The sequence below is a fragment of the Spermophilus citellus genome (assembly GCF_964194105.1).
Source record: "Spermophilus citellus genome assembly, chromosome: 5".
Lineage (NCBI taxonomy): Eukaryota > Metazoa > Chordata > Mammalia > Rodentia > Sciuridae > Spermophilus > Spermophilus citellus.
The window spans coordinates 25,508,028-25,520,864 of NC_138186.1; the positions used below are offsets into that span (position 1 = coordinate 25,508,028).

At 35.5% G+C, this 12,837-nt stretch overlaps 1 protein-coding gene across 2 annotated transcripts in view; it reads left to right on the forward strand.

The window, feature by feature from the left end:
- The window catches only part of EXOC2 (exocyst complex component 2), a 212,368-nt gene that overhangs the window by 162,392 nt on the left and 37,139 nt on the right, over positions 1-12,837 (forward strand). The gene's annotated exons all lie outside the window — the stretch shown is intronic.

Consider the following 12,837-nt stretch of genomic DNA (forward strand, 5'->3'; position numbering starts at 1 on the left):
GACCATCATCAAAAAAGTTATTTAAGAAAACTAGTCAGTTCTGTTTAAGACCTCATTATTGATGCTAAAAAAGTGAATAGAAGGAAAATGTGTAGGACTAAGATTATTCTAGTAATTCAGCAAAGAAAATTTAGCTACACAAGGATGACTGACATATACCACTGTTATCTTTGTGATTTTATTTGAAAATTGCTTAAATCACTTTATAATATATGTCTTAAAAATCATTATTGCTCTTTGAATCAAATAAATTTTTTGATTGATCAAATAGTTGTTTCCTTTTATAAAATAATGTGGGATACATAAAACCAAGTTATCTATTAACATTTTTTATAGAAGTGGTCTTATATAGAAATGTCATGCTTGTACTAGACATATATAGAAATGTCATGGGTTCTTTTTGGATATACATACATAGATGTAATAGTGAATTATTAACAAGTTTGGCTTAATCTTTGTTATTTTAATTAATCACTGTATTTGTCTTTTGTTTTCTTATTATGTAATGATTTCATTAGATTGTAATAAAATGTGTTCATATGTATTGATACCAAAAACAATCATAAATAATATTGTATGTGACCACAGTAACTTATTAGTTTTCTGAAATTATGATCATTGTGGTTATATCCTTATACCTTCATCTTGCCATATTGATCTTTTTCCCTGTAATCTCCATTACTTTTCTGTATTCATACTTTGTGTGCCTCAAATGGATTACAGTTCATACTCAAAACTATTTCTTTTTTTTTTAAAGTCTAAATCAGATCCAGTTAGAATCTTGTTTATAATTTTTTCGGTATTTTCCCATCATACACTCAGCTTCATGAAGCTTTGATATGTGGGCTTCTGCCCCTATATCTTAGCACCTCACCCTAAGACCTGTCCAGCTGCCTCTACCTCTACCTTTTTGAAAACCATATCCCTCTGAAATGTAAATTGGATCCTTTCCATCCCCTAATTTAAACTCTTAAGCAGTGCCAAGGCCCTGTATATACTCACCTATACTTGCCATATGCCCTTCTTTCCATGTACCTCCAGCAGGCAACAAGCATCAAAGCCCTGTGTCCACTCCCTTCCCTCTAGCTTCACTCTCTATCCTGCTTACTCCAGCCCTTCCCTGATTTCCTAGATGATTCCTCCTCCTGGAAGCTCTGCCTGACCCCCTTCTACATGTCCTTAGTAGAAGTTGGCATACCTCTAACCTTGTGCTTCTAGAGCAGTTTCCTGTTCTTAGAGTGCTGTATATGTGGGAATTATTTATTATCTTGTCCTTACTGGATACCCTTAGTGCAGGGATCATTTTCACATCTGAGCTCCCAGTGTTTAGCACACAAGATGTTCAGTGTGTGTGTGTTGAGTGAATGAAGTTTATTAATATGCAGTCTTTGTACACAAGTGTGTTACTCCTCAATTTATCTTCCAATTGTTTGCTAAATGGTTTTGCAGTGATTTTTCTAAAATTCTTCTTCAGTAGTAAAGTACATCATACAGTGTTCATTTCCATGATTATGCTTATTCACTTTTTGATAAATTATACCCAAGAGATTTTCATACTTATTGAAGTGCATTGAAATGAATGTTGTAAATGCTCATTTTCTTGTCTTTTGTTAATTCTCACATGACAGCTATATGTACTCCCTAAATTTTGGGCAGTTGCATTTTAAACAATCAAGTATATCTAACACATCAGCAATTCTATGTAGCATCACTATGTAAAAGTAATATATTGTTCAGTGATAGTGTAAACGAGTTTTGTTAAAATTCATATTTCCTTCAATGAATAACCTATACTAGATATTAAAAGTTAGCACCCAAACAGTTCTTAACCTTATTTTGTGTATGTCCAAGGTGATTAATTTGCTTGCAATATTTCTGTGGTGATAGGAACACTCATGACACAACTAATTCATCCATTACTGCAACAAGTTGGAATTGAGGATCTTATATGTCTTCATCAAAAGGTCTAATTGTTATAGAGAAACAGAATTTACTTGCTGCCAATGTGGAAGATGTCTGTTTTTCCTTGACTGGCTTCTCTTAAAAAACATTAATAGCAGTGCACAGTTCCTCTTGGGGTAGAACATAGATATTCTTTCTCATCATTTTGCCTCTTTAAGAGATATCTTTGGGAAGGAGACTTCCATGAAGTTTTGTACTTCTTGAAGGGCTTTGTTGGGTCGCAGTGCTGGCCATATGGGTTCTGTGACAGCACTTTAGTGAAAATTAACAAGAGGCAAGGAGTGTGTGAGTGGCAATATCAGGCTAAGAGGGATCTTGGGTATCCATTGTGTCTAGTTGGATAATAAGACATTTGATGTCCAAGTCCCCATTGTTACATATTTATTTCAGATACCCAAAGTCTATTATCTGTTGTCTTCATGGTTTTCAACCATGTGAAGTCTAAAAATGTAATAGTTTATATTTATATTTTTTCTCTATACAAAATTAAAATTCTGCTGGCTAAATGAGTAAGTGGCATGGCTTTTAAAAAAAAAAAAAAACCCAGCTCAGTTTTTGTTGTTATTTTTTAGAAAGACAAACTGTTTCATAAGCAAATGGCACATGGGACCCTAATGTCAGCAATTTATATACTCTCTCTGATTCCAAAAGCATTTAAGAAGTAGTCCATGTTTGTTTCACTTTTATAAACTGTATTTAGTTCTGTTCTTTGTGTAGTTTTGACTTCATGAGTATACCCGAACCTCAGTCTTGCATAGTCATCTAGTGATTTTTAGTTTGTTTAAAGTTGACTTGAGCCTTGTAAAGTGAACAGTCAAAAGTTTGACTATTAATCTTCTAAAATAATTTCAATTCACAACTTTAATATTTCTTTAGAGTTTTAATCTCCAGAGCCTGAATTTTAAAATTATATAAGTAACTGATTATTTATTGCTGTAGTTAGCATTAAATTTAGTTTTCAATACTCTATGTAGTGATTAAAAAGAAATCCAATTGATTAATTTCATGATTCAAGAAAAAAAATCCGTTAAAGCCATACGTGTGCTTTTTAACCTGGCGGTTGGATATTTAAATTGTTGTCACCTCTTTATTTGTTATGTCAGTAGAGATCATTCTGGCTAGTTCTGAGTCATATAACTGACTGTTCTTAAGATTTGAATTGTTCTGTCATCCATAATTATCAAGAGCGACAGGATTTGCATTCTATAAATTTGAGAATGTTATTGAATTCCATTTTCATATACACATGGGAATTCATATCTTTATAGTATATTTAAAAATCTTTCTTTTAAATTTTTTCTTAAATACTAGTTTTAGCTATCTTTTCTCTCCAAAAGGCATATAAGTTTAAATTTATATTCATTCATTAAGGGCATTTAAAAATGAATTTAAACTTAATTATTTTATGTAGGTAAAACACCTAATTGAATTTTTAATTCAAGTGCTTTTTTATTAATTATAATAATTGAAATTATAATGGGAAGGGGAAGATGGTTTATGTAATTTGTGACATGAATACATCTGAACATTCTAAAAATAATATCATAGTTGACTGCTTACATAAATGGTGCATATAACCAGAGTCGAATAATTTCCCATACATTAGTAATATGTCAGATCACAGTCCCTGTGCTGCCCAGTTTCATTAGTGAGCAAGAGTTATTAGATGTCTGTTGTCAAAGCAGTGTGCTAGGCAGCATATCTAAGCAAGGCAGAGAGAGAATGTAAATCTTGGGAGACAAAGGCAAATGCATATTTCTTATGTGTATGTTTGTTTTATTCAAAACAATTTTAGTTTTAAGATTTTTGCTTTTCAGAAATACCTTGCAAATATTTTAAATAAATTCTGTAAGAGACATTGTATAATTAGGTTATTGCCTGCATCTAATGACTCAAATTAAAAGCTTGGGTCTGGTTTAGAATTTCTAGAGAATAAGAAAAATGCTGGAAGAACAGAAATAAGGAAAAAATGGATATTTGGTTAATTTTTCAAAAAACTTTAAACTAGCAGGCAATGTCAAAGTTTGGTCTTGCTCTCTGAGAAAATTGATCATTAAAATGTTTGTGGCTCCATATAAAATAATCATATATTATATTTGTGATATGTTTATGTGAATCATATACACACTTACACATTTGGCCACTGTATCTGCAGGTTCTCCATCTGTGGATTCAACCAATCACAAATAAAAAATACTGTATTTGAAAATATTATTGCATCTTACGGAACCCAAACAGACTTTTTTCCATATTATTATTGTGTAAACAATATAGCCTAACAATGATATACATAGCATTTACTTTGTAGTAGGTAATATAAATAATCTAGAGATAAATATATGGAAGGACATTTATAGGTTTTACACATATCATACTACTTTACATGAAGGACTTGAACATCTGTGGATTTGGTATTCAGTCACCATTAGGGGCATGTTCTGCAATCAATTCCCCATAGGTACAGAGAGATTTTGGTATTTTTCTACCTACACAGAGAGAGAGAGGGACGTACACATTGTTCATGTATTGGTAGAAAATGCTGGTCAAGGAAAAATGCATTCATTTTTCTCATATTTTTATTTAGACAACATATCAGGTTCATATTTTGTCATATACAAATGTGACTTGATAAGGGTGGGAAGTAGAATTACAGAAAACTTTAATTTTCTATTTTAAGTTTAGTGTTTGAGGAATATTTGTAAGGAGTATACATTCTTTTTTTCCTCTTTCTTTCTTTCTTTCTTTCTTTCTTTCTTTCTTTCTTTCTTTCTTTCTTTCTTTCTTTCTTTCTTTCTTTCTTTCTTAGAGAGAGAGAGAGAATATCTTTTTTATAGATAGACACAACACAATGCCTTTATTTTTATGAGGTGCTGAGAATCGAACCGGCGTCCCGCCCGTGCTAGGCGAGTGCTCCACCGCTGAGCCACAATCCCAGCCCCATACATTCTTATTTTTAAAAAGAAATTTTTATCCATGGAGGCAGGATACTCATGAAGAAAAAGTATACATGACACTAATTCATTTTCTTCATACACACGAACTTGGTTTGATATGAAAATGACAGTCTCATGAATCTAGGTTTCAGCAAGTCATGAAACCATTTTTCCTGATATTCTCTTGGAAGTATATGCTACTTAAATTCAGAATGTCTTCCTATCAGTTTAGAGGGAAGCCTGGAGTCACTGCAGGTGTATTTTCTTTTTTCTTTTTTTGAGAGAGAGAGAAAGAGAGAGAATTTTTTAAATATTTATTTTGTTTTAGTTTTCGGCAGACACAACATCTTTGTTTGTATGTGGTGCTGAGGATCCAACCGGGGCTGCACGCATGCCAGGCGAGCGCGCTACCGCTTGAGCCACATCCCCAGCCCTTCTTTTTTAAACAATGTTTAATACTTTGTTAACCATTTGAAAATGGAGGAATAAAGACTAGTGAAGTTAGCTTATGTAGCACTGTTACATTATACTTACAAAGTTTCTACAATGCTTTTTGTGTATCTTGTGATAGAAGCATCCTCAGATTAATGACAAAATTTAGCATGCTTTACTAGTGCTACCTCAGAACCAAAAATATAAGTTTCAGAGAAATTCTGGTTCCAGCAGTAGTGGAAAACTTATCAGATATCTCCTTCCACAGTTAAATTGTAAACTCTGCACAGAATGTAGAAGCACAGAAGAGCCATGAAAACCAGAAACTGGAAGAGGTTGCTTCAGTGAAATTGTAGAAACCAAAGCAAGTCTTTCCATGGCTTCCCTTTAGGGCTCTCTCCAGGTTGCAGCACCTGTGGCTAGCACTCAAGCAGAAAGCCACAGATAAGTAAGACAGGGAATGCAGCTGATGAAAGTAACACTAGATGGAAACTCAAATCTAAAGAAAAGATTGACACATGAGTAAATGAAAAAAGCAAACTGTGCTTTTTTCACTAATTAAAAAAAATGATTGTTTGATCCAAGAAAAAGCCATATATTCATTAAACTGAATTCACAATCAAAAAGTTTTCTTTGTAGAAAATTCCCTATTTAAACACTTTTACTGATAAATTCTGTGAAACATTTAAGGAAGAAATAGTACCAGTTTTACACAAATTTTACCAGAAAATGTTGGTGGAAGAAATCTCATTTTTTAATATTGAATATTGAATCTCATTTTATGAGGTCTGCACAATCCCAAACTGAAATCTGGCAAGAATACTACAAGGAAAGAAAATTACACCCTAATCTACCTCATGAACATTGGAAGAAAAAATTTTTTACAATTATTTTGAGCAATGCAAATAAAGTGACATTATACATATAATGGAGTACTAATACATTAGGACCAAGCAAGGTTTATTTCAGATATGAAAGGCTTGTGCAATGTTTGAAAATTAATCACTATATTAATAGCCTGAGAAAGAAAAGCCATATATGCCTCTCAGCAGAGGTAAAGAAAATATTTCACAAAAGCCCAACATTAATTCATCATAAAATGTCTCAGCCAATTAGATATAGAAGGAAACTTCCTAAACCTGATAAAAGGATCTACAAAAGTCCTGTGGCTAAAATAAGATAATGAAACATGAAATACTTCCCACTAGCATCAGAAAGGAGACAGAGGTGTCTACTCTATTTCTGTTCAGTATTATCCTGGAGGTCCTAGTTATTGTCATAATGCAGGAAAAAAAAAAACATAAGATTGGTGGGAGTGGGGGAAGGTTGTGTTAGTTGTTAGTGACATTTTTGTCATTGTGACCAAAATACTTGACAAGAACCACTTAGAGGAAGAAAAGTTCTTTTGACACACTCTTTCAGAGTTTCAGTTTATGAACAGCCAACTAACTCCCTCACTCTGCCCAAAGTGAGGTGAATATTATGTCAGACAGGTATGGCATAGGAGTGTTGCTCTGTTCCTGGCAGCTGGGAAATACAGAGAGGGAGGGGAAGGGGCCTCAGGAACCCTTTCAAGGCACACCCCCCAGTGACCCACCTCCTCTAGTCATGCCCTACCTGCCTATAGTTACCATCCAGTTACTTCATTCTAAGATGGACTGATTAGGTTTTAGCCCTCATCATCTAATCATTTCACCTCTGAATACTCCTGCATTAATACAAGCTTTTAGGGAACACCTCATATCCAAACCATAACAAAGATAAAATTGTTTTTATTCCAAGACAATGTCACTGTTTATATAGAATATTCTAAGGAATCTATAAAATTATTGTAATTAATAATTGAATTTATAGGATCTCAGGATATAGAATCAACATGCAAAACTCAGTTATATTTAACATAAAACAGTTAAATATAGCAAAAAATTGAAAATAAAATTTTAATAATTCCATTTATGGTATCATTAAATAAAGAATAAGGAATAAATCAAACAAAATACATTTAGGACTTCACTGGAAATGGAAAATTACTACTGAATGTAATTTCATTAAATAAAACTAAAAAAAATGAATATATAAACTGTGTTTTTGCATTGGAAATCTCAATATTAAGAAGTCAGATCTCTCAAATTGATCTGTAGATATAGTGCATTACCAACCCAATTCTCAGCATCTTTTTTTTGGGGGGGTAGGGGTGGGGAGTAATTAATAGGTGGTTCCAAAATTTATTTGGAAAAATGAGGGTTTTGAATAACCCAGAGATTCTTAATGAAGGACAGGAAGTCGGTGTGTTCACACTGCTTGGTGTAAAGACTTGGTAGAGCTACTCTAATGAAACTTTAGTATTAGCATACCAATACTATTATTATTTACTAGTATTAGCATGTATACATGGTCAGTTATTTTGACAAGGCACTAAAGCATGTCCATGGCAAAAGGAAATGTTAACAGATATGTTGCAACAGGTGAATAAAAACAGCTTTTTAAAAAAGAAAAAAAAAACACAAAAGGCCAGTAACAGATTGAGAATAAACAGCAGCATTTATAATCAGGGAAAGGCAAAGAAAATAATAGTGAAATACTACTTCAGACTCATGAGAACAGCTAAAATTAGAGACTGGGAATACTAATGTTGGCAAAGGATGTGGAGCAACTAGAAATCTAGTATTGATAGTGCATTCATCAGTTTTCCATCACTGTGATAAGATAACTGAGAATAATCAACTAAAAGCAGGAAAGGTTTATTTTGACTCAAGGTTTTAAACGTTTCAGTTCATGGTTGACTGGCTCCATTAATTCTGGGCCTGTGATGAGATAGTACATCATGGCTGAAGACATGTTATAGTAAAGCTTCTCACTCTGTGATGACTAGGATTGGGGGGAAGAGAGGCAGGAAGAAAATGTACCTTCAAAGGTCTGTTCCCAGTGACCTTCCTCCAACTAGGCCCCATCTCCTAAAGGTTGTACCGTCTCCTACTAGGGCCACAGGCTGGCAACCAAGCCTTTTGTGTGAAGTCTATGTCTATCCAAACCATAACATTTCACCTCTGGCCTCCAAAGGCTCATGTCCATCTCATAATGCAAAATGCATCTATTCCTCTCCTCTGAGATTCAAGGAAACTCTTAGCTGTAAAGATCAAAGGACAAATTATATACTTCAAACATACAATGGCACAATCCCTTTTAAAAATGGGAATAACAGGAAAATAACAAGGAAAGATTGGGCCAAAGATTAAGACCAAAACCCAAACCCAGCAGGGCAAATATTAAATTCTGTAGTTCCATGTTCAGCATCCAGGGCATGATGTGATCTACAAAGGACTTGGATGGCTCTTCCACTATAGTCTTGTCAGCTATAGCCCATGTGGTCACTCTTGGACTTGTAATGGGATTATCGCCCAGTAAAACAGGGCACTGGGGCATTCAGCAGGAAACAGCTTTTATTAGTGTCAACACTTGCCCAGTGGATTATATCTAAAGGCTGAGCCTGGAATGCAGCATGGTGTGTCTCTTGCAAGTTCTTTTGTCTCCCATATAAGACAATACACATTCTGATTGGGTATTCTCATACTATAGAGTTGCAACTAAAGTTGCAACAGCTTCTTACATAACTGAGTTATGACAGAGTCATAACAGATTTGCAGCAGAGTTGGCAAGCACACTGAATGCCACGTTTCCTTTTCTTTGTTCTGAAATGAAAGGTCCTCCACAGGCTATCTCTCATTGCCTACAGATTCCTTGGCAGATGTTCCACAATCTTGGCATCTCTAATTTCCTGGGGTCTCCATTGCAGCTTTGGGCATCACTCTCATAGTTTTCACATATCATGCTTTCAGGGGTTACCTGTAGGGACCTTGACCCTGCCGTCTACTGCGTGGCCTCCCAGGCTTTCCTTTGAAATCTCAGTGGACACCTACATAATCATAAGACTCTACATTCTGAAGGCCTGCAAAACCAGAACTTCATGGATTATGTTAAGTTGTGCCACCAGCTCAGGCAGCAGCAGGGACTGCTTGGGCCATGGCTTTGGTGACCTCTGAGTGCCTGGATAGCTGAACATGGTGAAACCAGTCCTGGGGCAACAACTTCTGAGTTGTTGTGGAAGCTATTGTGGGAGTAGGGTGCCCAAGGGCTTCTTCTCAGATGAATGGTTTTTACCTTTTAACACCTTTGAGTCTGGGAGGGATAGAGTCTTACTTATTCCTTAGAAGTCCTCTAGGCATCTTTTCTATGTCCCTTTGCAAAGTGACTTGCTTCTTTTTAATATTACTGATCTCTTTAACAATCACACTCTCCTTGCCTAAAAGTTTACACTCACTTCTTTCCTGCAAGTTTTTCAGACATTTCTTCTCTACTTTTTGTTCCTGATTCTCACTGTAAATCTGACTAATGCAACCAACAAGCCTGAAAGCAGGCTGTTTTTAAATTTCCTCTGTTAAATTACTTAGTCTATCACCTTTAAATCCACCCTCACTTAGAGTGACTTGGACAAAATGTAGACAAGTTCTTTGCCAGAATGTAACATGAATGACTTCTGGTCCATTTCCCAGTAGAATCCTCATTTCCATCTGAATTCTCATGAGCCCAGCCTTTGCTATATGCATTCCCATTGGCATTCTCTCATTCTCTTCTTAGCTTCCACCAAAATGGCCCATGAAGCTCTGCTTACATCATTCTAAGCTATTCTAGCCTACTTCTCCAGATGTTTCTGACTTCCTCCCACAAACCAATTACAAAGGTTTCCAGCTCTCATGGCCAGGTATAACCACAGCAATATCCCCTCTTCAGTACCAATTTTCTGTGTTGGAATTCTGTTGCTGTGTAAGAATACCTGAAAAACTCAACTTACAGTAGGAAAGGTTTATTTTGGTTTACAATTTCAGAGGTTTTAGTCCATGGTTAGCCAGCTTCATTATTTCTGGCTTATGGTGAGGCAGAACATTATGGCAGAAGGACTGTAGAACAAAACTGCTCACCTGATGGTGGCCCGAAACAGAGCTGGGTCAGGGAAAAAATATTTTTCAAAGGCCTGCTTATTCCCAGTGACCTGCTTCCTCAAACTAGGCCCTACTTCCTAAAGGTTTCACCACCTCCTAATAGTGCCATAGACTGATGACTTGTTACTCCCCTTAAAGGGAGACATAAGCAAATAAACTCAAGTACAAGAATACATACTATAGGATTCCATCTAAGTGAAGGTCAAGAACAGGCTGACTAATCCAAGATGGCTAGAGGTGGGTGGTAGTAATGGACTGAACGATGGCAGGAGGGAACTATCAGGGGTGATTGAAATGGTTTGTATCTACCAGGGCGCAGTGGCATATGCCTGTAGTCCTAGTAGCTTGGGAGGCTGAGGCAGGAGGATTGTGAGTTCAGTGCCAGCCTCAGCAAAAGCAAGGCACTAAAAAACTCGGTGAGACCCAGTCTCTAAATAAAATATGAAATAGGGCTGGGATGTGGCTCAGTGGTTGAGTGCCCCTGAGTTCAATTCCTGATACCCCTCTACCTCCAAAAAAGAAATGATCTGTATCTTATTTGGATAGTAATTAGAAAGTTGCACACTTGTATCAAATCCCATTGGATTATGCACTAAAGATCTTTGCTTTCACTGTATATGAATTTTACCTCAAAAGAGTTCATTGAGTAGAAAAAAATTTAAAGTCATGCAAGAAAAATTGAATTATGAGGAAAAAAGCATACAAAAAAGAAAAAGGCATAATTAGAAACATAAAGACAAAAAAGATGTTACATGTAAATTATGTAGGAACAGTTATGGGGTAGGCAGTTTTAACAACTAGAGGGAGGAGAAGGCACAGCTTAATATGGGGAAGTGTATGAATTCTAAAAGTTGTAGGTTGTTTGCAGGTCTACTGTCCAAGTGCTTTGTGATGTTTCTGCTTTAAAGTGTCCAGTGAAATGAGAGTTGGAATTACTATAGTATGGTATCCAAAGATAGAAGGTGCAAATTCCTGTGTTCTGAAACTATTACGTCTTAAAACCAAACCATATGAGAAAATGGTTGTCAGGATAGACTATATTCTAGAGAAGGGATTAAAGATGGATTTGGGCTGGGGATGTGGCTCAAGTGGTGACACACTTGCCTGGCATGCGTGGGGCGCTGGGTTCGATCCTCAGCACCACATTAAAAATAAAATAAAGATGTTGTGTCCACCGAAAACTGAAAAATAAATATTAAAATATTCTCTCTCTCTCTTTTTAAAAAAAAAAAGAGAGATGGATTTAATAGCTATCTTCTTATATCTACATTTTTAAAAAGGAAAAGTAGTTTTATATAGCTGGAGAAGGCAGAATTAAAATCACATAGCAGTTATCATTAGAATTTTCAAAAATATGGTCATCCTTATAAGAAATATATATATATATATATATTCAGCAGCAGTGTTCAGTCAATGCTGAGTGGCCAGCCACCAGATATATTGTTGATCAAAATGGCCTCCAAAGACTTGCAAACTTCTGATTCTGCTGTTTCTAATTGGGGATAATTTAACCTGGCCTGTAATCATAGGGTAGATATCTTAAGGAACAAGTAGGATTTGGGATACATCCCAATAATTCAGATGATTTAGGGCATTCAAAACTCCTAGACATTAAAGACCAAATACAAAACAAAACAAAAATAAAACTAATCAAACTGAAGTTAGATGCTTTAAGGGAAGTTGTTAAGGTAGTGACGGCAATATGGCCTAGTGGGGACTAGATGATGGAGGTGGGACTTTATCATTCTGCTGAAGAGATTAGTTAGGAAGCTATAGAGAAAGTCCTGGGGTGAGGTGAGTGGACTGTGCACTTGGGTGGAATCAGGAAAAAATAAATGAGATTTCCTTTATGATAAAATGTGCTTTATAACAGTTAACACAATTATGTACAGTAAGATGTATTTACAACTTGGGGAAGACTGTATGACAAGCATTTTCATATTTCAGTAAGTAGTGGACCTGGGTTTGTTTGTTTTTCTCTTTTTGCTAGAAGAAATAAGAACTAAGTTTGTAAAACTTTCTAGAGTAGGAACTTATCTTTTATATGTGGTTAGAAGTCAAAGGGAAAACATCCATTACTTCAATTCACTTATTTCACTGTACATCACTGCTCAGTTATATGTATTAGGAACATCGCTTCTTAAACTAAGAAAGCAGATTATCACTTTAGAATCACTTTCTCTGGACCTCAACCATCTGTGAGTAGCCTCATTAGGCCCACTCTGGTAGTCACAGATGGCTCTACTGGGCATGTAGAAGGCTGCAGCCAGGCTAATTTCTTCACAAGATGACCTCTCTACATAATTATACCATCGCTACGTCTGATAGTTCTTCCCAATGGATACCTGAATAAGGATTATAAGAAATTTTTCTTTCCACTGAGTATATTGTTTTCTCAATAAAACAAATTTATAACCACTTATCCCCTCCACTTGATATAATGAAACTTGAAGTTCTCTTCCTCTGGCTTCCTTTTTTTTCCCTGGTTAAAGCATTTAAGTAACTTTCACTGC